At 48.5% G+C, this 15,591-nt stretch overlaps 1 long non-coding RNA gene and 1 other non-coding gene across 4 annotated transcripts; both read right to left on the reverse strand.

The window, feature by feature from the left end:
* Window positions 1-7,139: 7,139 nt before the first annotated feature.
* Window positions 7,140-7,299, reverse strand: LOC125511927 (U1 spliceosomal RNA). The gene has a single exon (XR_007285195.2). It is a non-coding gene; the product is annotated as a U1 spliceosomal RNA (small nuclear RNA).
* A 1,438-nt stretch (window positions 7,300-8,737) lies between these two features.
* Window positions 8,738-15,276, reverse strand: LOC147972445 (uncharacterized). 3 transcript variants are annotated; one of them, XR_015602552.1, is made up of 6 exons: window positions 14,887-15,276; window positions 13,617-14,802; window positions 9,960-10,097; window positions 9,575-9,870; window positions 9,263-9,487; window positions 8,738-9,152 (listed from the first exon to the last, which is right to left on the reverse strand). It is a non-coding gene; the product is annotated as an uncharacterized LOC147972445 (long non-coding RNA). The 3 variants fall into 3 exon arrangements; XR_015602551.1 differs by having other exon boundaries at window positions 9,575-10,097; XR_015602553.1 differs by lacking the exons at window positions 8,738-9,152; window positions 9,263-9,487; window positions 9,575-9,870; window positions 9,960-10,097 and adding an exon at window positions 12,112-12,361 and having other exon boundaries at window positions 14,887-15,275.
* Window positions 15,277-15,591: the final 315 nt, after the last annotated feature.

Raw genomic sequence — 15,591 nt, forward strand, 5'->3', positions numbered from 1 at the left:
AACATGGGTCCTGATGGATGGTGGAAGCAGCCTCAACCTGCTGTACCAGGATACAGTACGGAGGATGGGCATTAATCCCTCACGAATCAAACCAATAAAGACTACATTTAAAGGAGTCATACCAGGTGTAGAGGCCCGTTGTACGGGCTCAATCACGCTGGAGGTGGTCTTCGGTTCTCCGGACAACTTCCAAAGTGAAGAGTTAATCTTCGATATCGTCCCCTTCCGCAGCGGCTACCACGCACTGCTCGGACGAACCGCGTTCGCTAGATTTAACGTAGTGCCATACTATGCTTATCTCAAGCTCAAGATGCCCGGTCCACGCGGCGTCATAACAGTCAATGGCAATACGGATGCTCCCTCCGAACAGAGGAGCAAACCGCCGCCCTAGCAGCAGAAGTACAGAGCGGCCTTCTCAAGAAGCATTATAATCCAGCTGCCGAGCCCCTGGACACCATCAAGAGGGTCCGGACTACACTGCAACAGGACAGCGTGGCTCGTCAAGAGCCAGGGGCGGATCCAGATTGGAGATTACCTGGTGTCCACATAGAAGAATGCATGCCTACATAACAAATAATTCAATGATCTACACACTAAATCAATGGGTTAAATTAAGCGAGTTCAAATTGGACCCGGTGCCGGTGACACCGGCTAGCTCTACATAGCTACGCCCCTGTCAAGAGCTCGACTAGCAATTCGGCCTCCATCCCAGCCCCAATGAGGTAGTGGCATTCGTACCACGCGTACACAATTATGCACTCAAAATTCCATGGACATCGACAGAGGCACGAGATAACCCGGGGTCTACAATTCGGCCAGACCGATCCCGGACACACATACTTTTACTTCTTTTTCTTGTTTCAGGCACCTTTTTCCGCGGGCCTGATGTCAAGTCCTTTAGAAGGACTGAAATACAACGGAGGCAAGCAACACAGGTGTGTAGGGTAAACTTTATACGTTCTTCTTAACGGTATTCATACTTATTTCTCAGGACCCGCACGCTGCGCCCTATTGATTCCGGCATGTTAAATGGTCGGATACTTCTCGCACCATATGTACAAGATAGCCTTGATGTATCCATCCAGTTATAATAAAAATGGTTCATGGCCCAGTTTCTGTGGTTTTCGCTTCTTACTTCATTTTATTTCGAGCTGCCTATTTGTTGCATCGACACTCTTTTACGTTTCATATTCGCCAGGGGCTACTTGCCGCCCCACAATACGGCAGCACAGTCCGAACACTTCTTACATATAAGTTCGGCACCCCGAATTTAGCATTATATGCATTGGCTCCGAATCATGTCTTTGGTCAATAGTTGGGTTGCCCGGATCCTGTGCTTGCTACCCTACGTTCCGCTCCATCGGCTAGGGTAGTAAAGGGAGAACTACTGCGATTGTGCCCTAGCTTTGACCAGACGAGCACCTCATAGAAAGCCAAAAATTGACTGTCATGATGTGGCGAGAGCCGATCAGCTACTCGAGGGTTACAAATCGTTGGAGATTTTTTCCGCGTTACACGGGAGATCAGCACTTCCCGATCAGATGCTGACAGTACTCTGGCTTAAACCAGGGGCTGCGCCCATGCTTTATTATGAAACTCCTATGGCTAAGTGAGGGCATTAAAGCCATAAAGTCTGATTGCCTTGTTTGTTGTGCTAAACAACTCCTTCAAGGACCATGTGATTGGATCAAGATTGTTTAGATTCCATCCCGAACACCTCTGTACTATCTACGTGAGGGCAGAAGCCGACGACTGGCCAACCCTCAGATTACACACAACACGGCCGTACAGGAGGAAACAATTCAAAGCATAATAAAGTTACTTTACAAAAACTGGTTTTGTTCCCATAATACAAGAAAAATGCAACATGAATACATTTATCCAAATACAATGTCATGCGAACATTGCGCCGCTACAAGTCGAGACCCTTCTACGACATCCTCGAAATATCGCTCGGGTGTGCGGTGCTCCTTGCCCTCTGCGGCCCGCTGGCGACTTCAACAGCGTTCATCTTCGCCCTCCACATCTTGCAGCGAACGAAAGCCAACGGGCACCTTCAATATAGACGGAGCGCTTGATAACGTCCAGCCGAGGACAGGTGTTCACCATCCGCCTCACGAGTCCGAAGTAGTTGATAGGCATAGCTTCGGCTGGCCATAGCCGGATTATCAAATCCTTAATGGCTAGTTTGGCCACCCTATGCAGCTCCACTAGCTGTTTCAGCTGATTGGTGAAGGACACGGGATGCTTTGGTGCCGCATACTGCGACCAGAAGAGCCTCTCCAAAGAACCCCCTCCTTCGGCTCGATAGAACTCCACGGCGTCTGATACACTATGTGGCAAATCCGCAAAAGCCCCTGGGGAACTCCGAACCCGGGTTAGTAAAAGGTACTGCTTCTCTGCATACTTGCTTTGCATCTTAAATGCCTTACCTGTCGTGATCTTCTTGGCCTCCTGGATCTCCTGGAGGGTGGCCTGGGCCTCATTCCGTGCGGTCTCCATGCTCTGACAAGTCTTGGCGAGTTCGGTCCCTTGAACCGACGCATCATGCTCCAAGGCCTCGCATTTTTTCGCCCCATCCTGGAGCTCCTAGTGGACTTCTTTAACCCGGGCCTTTAGCTTCTTACGGGCGGCTTGCTGCTGGACAGCCTGCTCCTCGGCCTCGTCCAGGGCCTTCCTCAGGGCCTCGACCTCGGTCGCGGCTTCTGCACATATCACAATACCGCTGTCAATATACAACGCTTATCCTTTCCCGAACATATAGCAAGTCGTTCCTCACATTGCTTCTCCTGGAGCCAAACCTTAACCTCGCTGAGCTCGTTCTCGGTCCGCTCCAGCCTCCACTTCAGCTCGGAGACCTCGGCAGTATGTGAGGTCACGACCAACAGGGACGCCTGCTTATCGATACATATTCAGTCAGCCTCTTATAATTAAGGATTGATCTCCTATCCGGTTCTCCTTGCCGAACACCAGACATCGTCTCAGGGGCTACGGACTATATGGGGTTTTTCTCTTTCTTACCCTGAAACCTGTTAACAGGCTGCTGCAGGCTTCATTCAGTCCGCTCTTGGTGGACTGAACCTTCTCGATCACCGCACCCATAAGGATACGGTGCTCGTCCACGACGGAGGCGCTTCATAGCACCCCCATCAGCTCATCTGGCGCTCCTGGATGGACAGGAGCCACCGGTGGAGGCGACGCACCCCCCTCCTTCAAAGGGGGCTGCTCGCCTGACTCCGGAGCCATATGGGTCTCCGGAATCGTATTTGGTTGAGGGTCGAACTGGATAGGGCCCTCTTTGCCAGTCTCCATGGGGATTGGCTCCCCCATGTGTCCGGCAATAGAGGTCCCGCCTTGTGGCGCCTCCCGAACAACGTCCTGGGCTCCTCCCTTCGGAGCGGTCCTCCGGGATAACACTTCGGTGTCGTCCCTGGCCCCGGGAGAGTAAGCAGGCGGTGGCGACATGCTCGCCATCTCCGACGGAGCCAACGAACCTCCAGATGAGGATCGCTGGATAAGATCACGGGCCGTACTGCAATAGTGTGGATTAACCATGTTAGAATAATAAAAAGAAAGGGCTGGATGTGCGCATAAATAAGCCATGTCACTTACGATGCGGCCTGGGGCCAGTACGGGGGCGACGTTCCGGACTACTGTCAACGTCCCACGCGGTGTTGACCGCTGGGGCGCCCTTCCCCTCTTGGGGCGCTTTCGCCTCCAGATGTGCCGAGGCCACCCTCTTCTTCTTCTCCTCGGGAGGGTTTTCCTCCTCCTCCTCTTCCTCGTCATTGTCCTCAGGGACAGAGGAATGGGCCTCGTCGTCTTCGGACGTCGCGTCCGAAGTGCCCCTGTGACGGGGGCCACTCTTAGCCCCCTTGGCCTTGTTCTTGGCCTTCTTCTTCGGCGCCGTATATGGCGCCGGCACCAGCATCTTCGCCAGGCGCGGGATGACTGGTTCTTCGGGCAACGGAGCCGGACACTGGATCCGCTTCGCCCTCTCCACCCAGTCCTGAGGGAGCAATACTAAGATCTCAGACATCATCCTCGAAACATTTAAGTTGGGAATACGTCAAAAGTAACATACCTCGCTGGCGGGGTGTTTACAATTGTGACCATGGTCTGAGTCTGTGGTCGGTGGCTTCTCATTGCCCTTAAAGAGCAACTTCCAGGCCCCTTCGTGAGAAGTCTCGAAGAGCCTTTTCAGGGTCTGGTGCTTCTTCGAATTGAACTCCCATAAAGGGCGGCTTTGGCGCTGGCACGGAAGAATCCGGCGGACTAGCATCACCTGGATAACGTCAACGAGCTTGACGTCCTTGGTCACCATGCTTTGAACGTGCGTCTGCAGCACTATCAGCTCGTCAGGTGAGCACCAGTCCGGACTCTTCTCGACCCAGGAGGTGAGTCGCATGGGAGCACTGGAGCGGAATACGGCAGCTGCGGCCCAGGTGGTGCCGCGAGGTTCTGTGATGTAGAACCACTGCTTCTGCCATTCCTTTACTGTCTCCACAAAGGTGCCTTTGGGCCAGGAGACGTTGGATAGCTTGCTCACCATGGCCCCTCCGCACTCCGCGTGCTGGCCATCCACCACCTTCGGCTTCACGTTGAAGACTTTGAGCCACAGCTCGAAGTGGGGATGGATGCGGAGGAAGGCATCGCACACGACGATAAACACCGAGATGTTGAGGAAGGAATTCAGGGACAGATCATGGAAATCTATCCCGTAATAGTACATCAGCCCGCAGACGAAAGGGTGGAGTGGAAACCCGAGCCCGCGGAAGAAATGGGGGATGAATACTACCCTCTTTGTGGGCTCCGGCATGGGGACGACTTGTCCCTCGGCTGGCAGACGATGGGCGATCTCCTTCGCCAAATATTCGGCCGCCCGGAGCTTAGTAATGCCCTTCTCCTTGACAGAGGAGAGCATCCACTTGCCCTGACCACCAGATCTGGACATGGTTGCTTGAGTGGAAAGGAGATGAGAACTTGGGCGCTGGAGCTTGAGATCGGAAAGGCGGAAACAGAGAGAGAGCGTGAGGAGAGGAAGAGGGAATCCTTATCCCCTTATAAAGGCAGCAAATATTAAACGCCTCCTCACTCGCCTTAGGATTCGCCTGTTCCCTAGGGCTGTATAAACGGCACGGTTGAGTTACCCGTGCCCGCATTGATGAGAATCCCGCAATAAGGGGACACGATCTCTGTTTCGACAAGACGTGCAAATAGCAACCGCGTCTCGAAGCGTGGAATGGCAGAAGAAAAACGGTTCAAAATTATAACCGGACAGACGCGATGTCGTGTTGGAAAAAAGCTATCAACAGATTAGATTCGTGCAAATATTATATTCTCTCTGCGGTTTTGTATGGTGTGTGTAACAGGCCAGGATATGATCATTGCATCCGAAGACTATCTTGGAGTTCGGAGAAAGGGGAACCCGCCTTACAATGCCGAAGACAATCAGCGCGCCGGACTCCTCGTCATTGAAAGTCAGGTTCAGCGGCTACTGAGGGAGTCCTGGACTAAGGGGTCCTCGGGCGTCCGGCCTGTTATCCATGGGCCGAACTGATGGGCTGTGAAGACATGAAGGCCGAAGACTGCACTGTGTCTGGATTGGACTCTACTTGGCGGGGAAGGCAAGCTTGGCGACCGAAGATTCCTTCTTATATAACCGACTCCATGTAAACCCTAGATCCCCTCGGTGTCTATATAAACCGAAGGGGATAGTCCGAAAAGGACACCACATATACTCATTACCATGTTCACATAGGTTAAACTTCTAGGGTTTAGCCATTACGATCTCGTGGTAGATCAACTCTTGTAATACTCATATTCATCAAGATCAATCAAGCAGGAAGTAGGGTATTACCTCCATAGAGAGGGCCCGAACCTGGGTAAATATCGTGTCCCCCGTCTCCTGTTATTATCGATCCTAGACGCACAGTTCGGGACCACCTACCCGAGATCCGCCGGTTTTGACACCGACAACTGCCACAAACCACCGGTCCTGCTTGCCGATGCCGAGCTCCGAGACGAGCCCCCAAGAGGGAAAACAACACATCAAAGTGCCTCCATCGTCCGATCACAAGATCAAGGGTTTCCCATGGAGAGGCCGCGATGGCAGGAGGGGTGTGGCAGCAAATCAACGACGCCTCCAGGGGAGTCTACGATGGCCATAGCCGCCGCCAACACCGGTCACCGCACAAGACCGAGACAGTGTCTTCACCCCAGCTCCCACACCACATCGTCCGCACATCATTCCGCACCAGCGTCGGCAAGCCCACCAACCGCCACCGCGGTTTTAGCGTGTGTGTTTTTGTGTCCCGTGATATGGTATGGTCAAAGATGTAAATTGATGCTGCTCTTTTCTGTAAAAGACTCCATTTCCAAAATGTTGTGAACAATTCCCTTAGAGAAAGTGTTGTAAATAATTGAACTAAAATAATGTACTAGTATATCAAAACAATTTATCTACACGCTTGCCGCACAGCGCTTGTGCCATCACTTTCCAGGTCTCGAAGTGGACAGCTCACAGCTGCATCCAGAATGCAATATGCAACAACGCAAGGTGCTGCTAGCATAATGAAGTTTTTGCGGTTTCTGCCGTGCCTTTGGATGCCCAAAGTACTCCCTTCGTCTTAAAATTATTGTCTTAGCTTAGTCTAGATATCACGGATCTCTTTAAGCCGGTCTGAGTTCTGATCTGAAGCGTGCCGTTAACGGCCGTCGTCAGGCCAGGTACGTTCTGGGCCAGCTCCTTGCTGCTTCTAGCAATTCAGTTCTGAATGTGAGCGTGCCGTTTACAGTTACAGTAGATACCTTGCTGCCTCTGTACTCTTCGTCTGAATTTATAATCATCATGTTAATGTGAATCATGTTTTCTTAGAAGAAGAAAAAAAAAGATTGTGCCTGCTAGCTGTGCAGATCAGACCAAGGACCTGCATTTTAAGAACAACATTTATGTGCATGCTGGATTTTGGATCAGAACCCTCGAACCATTACTGAAATCTTAATCTCTCTGTTCAGAGAAACACACTAACCGAACGTGAGTTCCCATGACCGTTCAACAGATGAACACTAATCAGGGACTGCAATGGAAAAACAGATGTTATACAACCCAGGGACCAAGATTTAATTTGAAATTTTGGCAGGGGCCGCGCGAACGCGTACCCCCTCTAGCACAAATTATGACGTTCACTCTCCCACTTGGGGAGATGATGGGCCAACGCGCCCACCAAGTGCAATGTGGGCCATTGACCCAGGCCACGGGCCTTCTTGATCGCCCGTCGACCCCGTCCAGGTAAGTATGGAACAACGTCGCACCTCGCGCTCCTCTTATAGCAAGCTCTCCCTCTCGATGCTCCTCGGCTGGGCGAGGTGGGACTAAAAACCGAAGCGCACAGCAGCTGCGGCGCAGCAGCGTGACGGGAGCCGGGAGCCGGTCACGGGAGGTACGCGGTTAGCTTCAGTGGGCTCGCGTTTGAGATGGACCTGGGCCGAAAGAGCCGTAGCAGCTTTGTACCCTTGCTGTGCAATCGTGTTGGTCTCTCTAAAAAAAACAATGAACCATGTCAATTCTTTATTCACTAATAAAGAAAAAAGAAACGGGGTCATGATAAATTGATAATTCAACACAAATACTCAGGAGAATTATAAATAAATTCACTGCACCTAAAATGTTCTTCTTTCCTTTCTTTTGGAAGATTTTCTCTCACTTTTCTGCATGGAAGAGTTTTAGTTGTTTGGGTAAAAAGGATTTTTGGTTGTTAGTGATAGTTTAGGTGTGTGCTGGTGTTTTTCTTCATAGAGCTAAAGCTCCCATGTTCAAACAAGATATATATAGTAAGCACCCCTAAAGAAGCATCTTTATTTCTAATGAAGCAGTTGGTAGTCTCGCTTCCAGGTTTTTTTTTTCGTCCCACCTTCCATGGTTATTTTGGTACCTCCTCCCACCTTCGCTGGTTTTTTTCGTAGATTTTTTTCGTCCCCTCCCCCCACTTCATCGGTTTATTTTCGCGTCATCCTCTCACACAACGAAAGAAATCTGAACAGATCAGAACTTTCCATACTAGCACAAGTTATTTAGTAATGTAGAATCAATCACGAACAATATCTAAAGATCAAATCTAAATTAATTAACCTTGCCTTAAATTACTCAATCACATTAATTAGAAAAGAAATATTTGATTTTCAGAAAAATCGCTCAATCACATTACCCTTACCTTAACTCACGATGGTAATCAAATCTCCAAACAAAGGAAACAATACATCGAGGGAGCAGTAAATAAACTCCATTTCTTATGACATCACTAGTGCAGAACCGGGCAATAGCACCGGTTCGTAAGGCCCTTTAGTGCCGGTTCCATAACCGGCACTAAAGTGTAGGCACTAAAGCCCCCCCCCTTTAGTACCGGTTCAGCGCGAACCGGTGCTAAAGGGAAACCACATGGCACGAGCCAGCTCCGGGGGCCGGGAGCCCTTTAGTACCGGTTGGTAACACCAACCGGTACTAAATGTTTGTGGGTTTTTGTTTTATTTTGTATTTTTCAATTAAATTTGTGTTATCAATTTAATTTAGGATTGTTTTACGTTATAATGAGTTGTAGTCGTCATCATCATCATCATCGCATATTAATAAATAAATAAACTCTAGCTAGCTAAAAATCATCGTAGTCGTCTAATTACCACTATTTAATCATCATAGTCATTACCGCTAGCTATCTAATCATCACCAACACTGGCTAGCTTAAAGAGGAAACATTCATTTTGTAACAGAAGCAAAGATATCATCGAGTTCAACATAATCATCACCAACATCGAAGTTCAGGACACGGACATGAGACACTAATTAAGAGCATGAACTAGTGCTGCTCCCTCTCAGGTAGAATAGCATAGAACATGTATAGCTCTCCTGATTCATTATACTGGAGCATGCAGATGAATCTGTCTCCTAATCTTGGGTTGCGCTTCTCCTTGTTGCCCCCTAGTACTTCTCTGCGATCGTTAACAATTTTGCTCCAATCTTTCACTATTAAGCATTCTTCGCTTTCAGAAATCCTGAATGCACTCATGTGCAATGTAGGATATCTTGGCCGTAAGCTAACCATTGACATGTCACCTTTAGTCTCGATTCATTGAGGCACAACTGTCATCGGAAGTCCCTGTTGAAGAACATCGTATAGTAATTAATATACTAAGCAACGAAAGTTTAGCTTCAAAAATAATGTATGCAAAAGATGCACTAATTAAGGACAAATAGTTAAAATCTTACCATCTTTCGATTATAGATGTGACCGTAGTTCAATACGATCACCATTGGTCACACGTTTTGAGTACTAACATTTCTAAGTTTAGGAAAAAAAAATTGTCTTGACAGTATTAAGATCCTCAAGCCATGAAACATAATGACTTATCTCCTCGCAGTTTAGTTGAGCCCCGGGGCAGTAGTAGGTCCTGTCTACCAAGCACCGGACATGTTTGCTTGAACCGAAATAAGCTGACAATACAAATTAGTTGTCAACTATTTTTGAATAAAATGTATCAAAGACATAAACATATGCATGCATGGTTGAGAAAAACTCACATAATGGTAGAACTGGAGGCGTTTGCACATCGACCCAGATGTCTATATTACCTTCAATATCATCTTCCGGACGAATATCAAAGGTGAAAACCATACCAGGCTCAAATGCATAAGCCTTGCATAGTGCTTTGCCAAGTTTTGCATTCAAAATGGGCGTATGTGTCTCCATTATATAATTTGACGTTGAAAGTATACCCATGCTCCGTCTTTAAGTAAACTCTCTTTACCTCCATATCATCTATAGCACTAAAACCTATCTTATCCAAGACAAAAAAAATTGCATGGCAGGGGATGCGCTAGTAGAATAGTGAAAATTTAAAATTATAAGTTAAAGCAAATGAAGCATAAGTTTTGCATTTAAATAATAATTGACAAAGTGACTTACTGTATCAACTTCGAATGTCTCATCCAGCTTGATGCTGAAGCGCCTACCATCAACAAGGAAATTTCTGTCGCACAGGCCGCGCTGGTCTTCACAGTGTTCGCACATAATGAAATCTTTTTCGTCGTCAGATGACATTTCCTATGTTCATATAGGTGAAACATTAAACACCTATTACTATCTAACATTAATTAATATCTAGCCAAATATATATTCATCTAACATTTAACATTAATATATCTAACTATATTCGACAATTTTCTTACTAAAAATAAACTAGTTATATTAATTATTGAACTAGTTCAAATCTCATATACCTAAATAAACTAGTTCGATAATTTTCTTACTAAAAATAAACTAGTTATATTAATTATTCAACTAGTTCAAATCTCTAGTCCGACAATTTTCTATCTAGCTAATTCATCTAACATTCGACATTAATCAAACATTCGATCATCTAATTAACTTTTCTAAAAAACAGAAAATAAGTAAAAAAATGTGTGTGTGTGTGTATGTGTGTGTGTGTAGTGTGTACGTATATATGTGTGTGTATGTGTGTATGTGCGCGGCCCCGTACGCCGCCGCCCCGTACGTACGAGCGGGGGCGCCGGCGTACGGGGCGGGGGCGGCGGCGTACGTACGGGCGGGGGCGCCGCCGTACGGGCCGGGTGCGACGACGACGGACGGCGGCGCGGCGAGTATACGCGAGAGCGAGAGACGTACGGGACCGCGGCGGGACAACGACGGACGGCGGCACGCGGCGTTCGGGGCGGCGGCGCGAGACGGCGACGACGACAGGCGGCGGCGGGGACAGCGACGACGACGACGGACGACGGGCGGCGAGGACGGGTTCGAGCGGTGCGCGAGAGGTTGGAGACGAAAAAAGTGGGGAGATCTAACTGAATTTTCGTAAGTGTTGTATATATAGGAGAGGCCTTTAGTACCGGTTGAAGCCACCAACCGATACTAAAAGCCAACTTTGGTCAGGCCAAGAGGCGGGAAGAGCAGGCCTTTAGTACCAGTTGGTGGCTCCAACCGGTACTAAAGGGTGGTCTTTAGTACCGGTTGGAGCCACCAACCGGTACTAAAGGCCTCGCGCTGCCACCCCAAAATTTAGTCCCACCTCGCCGGGCGAAGGGCAGTCGCACTGGTTTATAAACCCAACCGCGGCTACCTCTTCGAACTCCTCTATATAGCAGGTTTGTGGGCCTAAACTCTGCGCGCTGCCCTGTGATTTCACGGTCATTTTGTGAACGATTGAAAAATAGCAAATATTTTTTTTCTTTTCTGCTTTATTTTTTTTCTATTTATTTCTGAGTAGTTTTTTCTTTTTTGCTATATTTATTTTCTTCTATTTATTTCTGAGTAGTTTTTTTATATAGTTTTTTCTTTTCAGCTATAGTTTTTTTTCTTTTCTGCTATTTTTTCTTTTCTGCAAAACTTGATGGTCAAAGTCTGGAGTTATAACCAAAGTTAAAAAAAAAGAAATGCCGATGTGCAATTAATTTTTGCCATAACAGAAGAAGTCCGGAGTTGTAATAAGTTATTAAAAATAAAAAAGAGGTGCAATGCTCGTTAATTTGCTTCAAGCCTTTCGGAATAGTGTAAACTGCACTGCGCGTAGCTCCGTGCAATCTACCATATTCCTGAAGGCTTGAAGCTAAGCAACATGAGCATTGAGCCTCTTCTTCATCGTCTCTGCACTCAGGGCTTATAAACCGCTCCTAGTCCCTCTCTCTTGGCGAGGTGGGACTAAAAACAGCTTGCCATAACCTCATTAGTACCGGTTCGTGGTACGAACCAGCACTAAATGGTGATGGTGGGGCCATAGCCTGACCACAGGCTGACACAGCCTCTTTAGTACCGGTTCGTGGCATGAACCGGTACTAAAGGTTCGCCATGAACCGGTGTTATTGATCGCCGCCACGAACCGGTGCTATTGTACACATTAGTGCCGGCTGAAATTCAAACTGGCACTATTGTGCTTCACGTTTGACCATTTTTCTACTAGTGCATGTATATGTGCTACGCCCTCTATGTGGCTATATCTCCCACGTGTCAAAGCACGACTTAGAGGCATAACCGCATTGAAAGCAATGTCGCAAGTGAGGTAATCTTCACACAACCCATGCAATACATAAGGGAAAGAGATACATAGTTGGCTTACAATCGCCACTTCACACAATGCATGAATAAAGCATTACATCATCCAGATACACACAAGGTTTGACTACGGAACCAAAATGAAAGAAGACTACCCCAAATGCTACACAGATCCCCGATCAACCCCAACTGGGCTCCTCTACTGATCAACTAGAAACAGAACAACATAACGAACACGATCTTCATAGAGCTCCTCCTTGAACTTGGTTGCTTCATCTGCACGGTTCAACGGCACCTGCAAGCTGGTTTTGGAAGTATCTGTGAGTCACGGGGACTCAGCAATCTCACACCCTCGCGATCAAGACTATTTAAGCTTATAGGTAGGGTAAAAGGTATGAGGTGGAGCTTCAGCAAGCGACTAGCATATATGGTGGCTAACATACGCAAAAGAGAGCGAGAAGAGAAGGCAAAAGCACGGTCGAAAAACTATGATCAAGAAGTGATCCTAGAACAACCTACGTCAAGCATTACTCCAATACCATGTTCACTTCCCGGACCCCGCCGAGAAGAGACCATCACGGTAACACACGCGGTAGATGTACTTTAATTAAGGTCATCTTCAGGTTTTCTACAAACCGGACATTAACAAATTCCCATCTGCCCATAACCGCGGGCACGGCTTTCGAAAGTTCAAATCCCTGCAGGGGTGTCCCAACTTAGCCCATCACAAGCTCTCACGGTCAACGAAGGATATTCCTTCTCCCAAGACAATCCGATCAGACTCGGCATCCCGGTTACAAGACATCCTCGACAATGGTAAAACAAGTCCAGCAAAGCCGCCCGATGCGCCGACAATCCCGATAGGAGCTGCACATATCTCGTTCTCAGGGCAACACCGGATAGGTCAAGCTACGAGTAAAACCAACCCTCAAGTTTCCCCGAGGTGGCCCCGCAGGCTGCCCGTTTTGGACCAACACTTAGAGAAGCACTGGCCGGGGGGGGGGGGGGGGGTAAAATAAAGATGACCCTTGAGTCTGTGAAACCCAAGGGAAAAGGCTAGGTTGTTAGTGCAAATGGTAAAACCAAGGTTGGGCCTTGCTGGAGGAGTTTTATTCAAAGCGAACTGTCAAGGGGTTCCCATTATAACCCAACCGTGTAAGGAACGCAAAATCCGGGAACATAACACCGATATGACGGAAACTAGGGCGGCAAGAGTGGAACAAAATACCAGGCATAAGGCCGAGCCTTCCACCCTTTACCAAGTATATAGATGCATTAATTAAATATGAGATATTGTGATATCCCAACAAAATATCCATGTTCCAACAAGGAACAAACTCCAATCTTCACCTGCAACTAACAACGCTATGAGAGGGGTTGAGCAAAGCGGTAACATAGCCAAACAATGGTTTGCTAGGACAAGGTGGTTTAGAGGCTTGGCTTAACAATATGGGAGGCATGATAAGCAAGTGGTAGGTATCGTAGCATAGGCATAGCAAAAGAGCGAGCATCTAGCAAGCAAAGGTAGAAGTGATTTCGAGGGTATGGTCATCTTGCCTGAAATCCCGCAAGGAAGAAGAACGAGTCCATGAAGAAGACAAGCAGACGTAGTCGAACGGTTCCTCACAACACGACGTTATCGAAAACAACCCGAAGAAGCAACACCGGAAAGAGGCAAACAACATAGTAAACAACCACCACATGAACATGGCATAATGCACAACCAAGTATGATGCATGTCCAGTTTAATGAGGCATGTCAAAGTGCACAAACAATCCTACAAATTAAGTGGAGCTCAATATGCAACGAAGTTGCATATTGAAGAAAACACCCCATGACTTATTTAGTTCTCTCTCGTTAGGTACTCAACAATATTAAATGTTGGTTAGCATGGCAAGGGGTGAAGCAAAACATAACTACCTATCTAGTCAAGTTCAAATGAGGCCGGAACAACAAACAACAAGTCCGGAAAAATCCCCATGTGCAATTTAAGGATTTGGTACTGTTCTGTCCTAAACCATATTTTAGAGTTGTTAAACATGCAAAGTAAGGCCACCATGTTAAACTAGGCATTTTCCTACCCCATTTACATATAAAGTTTATTAAATTCCGAGTTACGGTTATTTAGTTATGTATTAAATCATTTTAACATGACATAGGAGCAAATTTAATCAACCAGCATTTTTAACATTTTAGACATGGATGAAAATGACATATTATGAAACTAGATGAAAAACTAAGCACATTTCATATATAAATCATTTTAAACCGATGCACGGATGATGAGTTATTAAATGTATGTACATGGAGGGTTTTCCTGCAAAACTGCAGTCTCTGGAAAAAAAGGAAAACGTTCTATGAAAAAAATGGCATGTCGGGCCGGATCCTCTCTCACCATGGGCCTTGCCCAAAACTGTGGAGAGGTGCCAGGAGGGGCGCGCTGGGCTGGCGCGGTCCAGCAGAGGAGCGGCTGGGCCTTGGAGAGGCTGGGCCGGCTGGCCAGGCCGTAGCCCACGCGTCGGCGGTTCCTGTCATCGTCCTTCTCCTCGATCCAGAGGGGATCGAGGGAAGGCAGGGGCGGCATGGTCTTCAAGCTCCATCGAAGCGAGGGGCGCGGCGGCATACGACGGACGGGATCCCTCGGATCCGGCGCGAAGGAGGCCGGAGTGGCCAGATCCGGGGTCGGCGCATCCATGGGTGGTTGACGACGGCTGCGGAAGCTTTATGTGACGGCGGTGGTTCCCTGTGGGGCAAGAGAGAGTGCAAGGTGAGGGAGAGGGATGAGGCCGAAGCAACGAGAAGGGAGAGCAGGCGGAGATGCACTAGCCTGGAGGAGGTCCGGCGACCGGCCGGCGGCTGCACTTGTTGCCGGAGTGAGGAGGAGGTCGGGATCCGGGGTCCTCCCAATCCAGACGAGCGAGGCAGCGGGGAGCTCGGGTGCGCGCGTGTGGACTCGGGCTCAGATCGGCAGCGGCGGGCCAGATGCGGGCCTGCAGGGCAGCGGCGAAGTGGGGCGACGGGGAGCCAGGTGGCGGCCTGCGGTAGGCCGATTCGGCAGCTGGGTGGCAGCGCAGCCACTGGGACGCTGCCAAGTGGCGCCGGTGAGGTGGCTGACGCCGGATTTGGAGGGGGAAGGCGGCTGGTGGCACGGAATTTGAGGAGGGAGGCGGCAGGGAGGTAGGGGAAGGGCTAGGCTGCCAAATTTGGAAGGGGGTTGTCCATATATAGGCAGGGATGGCTAGGGTTTGGGTTTAGGAGGGTTTTAGGAGCGTTTCGGAGCCTCCGATCGCGATCTGACGGTCCGGAACGGAGAGGGGTTTAGGTGGGCTGCAGGTGGGTTGTGAAAAGAGGTTGGGCTGAGATGAGAGGAGAGGAGTGCAGCCCGGCAACTGTTTCCGGAGACCGAAACGTCCGACGTTTTGACCGACTATAATGTTGCTATAGTTATCTGTTGGGGCATCAAACGAACTCCGAATGCGACGAAACTTGGCAGGCGGCCTACCTACAACATAACGACACCGCATGCCAACTT

The sequence above is a fragment of the Triticum urartu genome, chromosome 5A (assembly GCF_056163025.1).
Source record: "Triticum urartu cultivar PI428250 chromosome 5A, HENAU_Tu73, whole genome shotgun sequence".
NCBI classification, from domain to species: domain Eukaryota; kingdom Viridiplantae; phylum Streptophyta; class Magnoliopsida; order Poales; family Poaceae; genus Triticum; species Triticum urartu.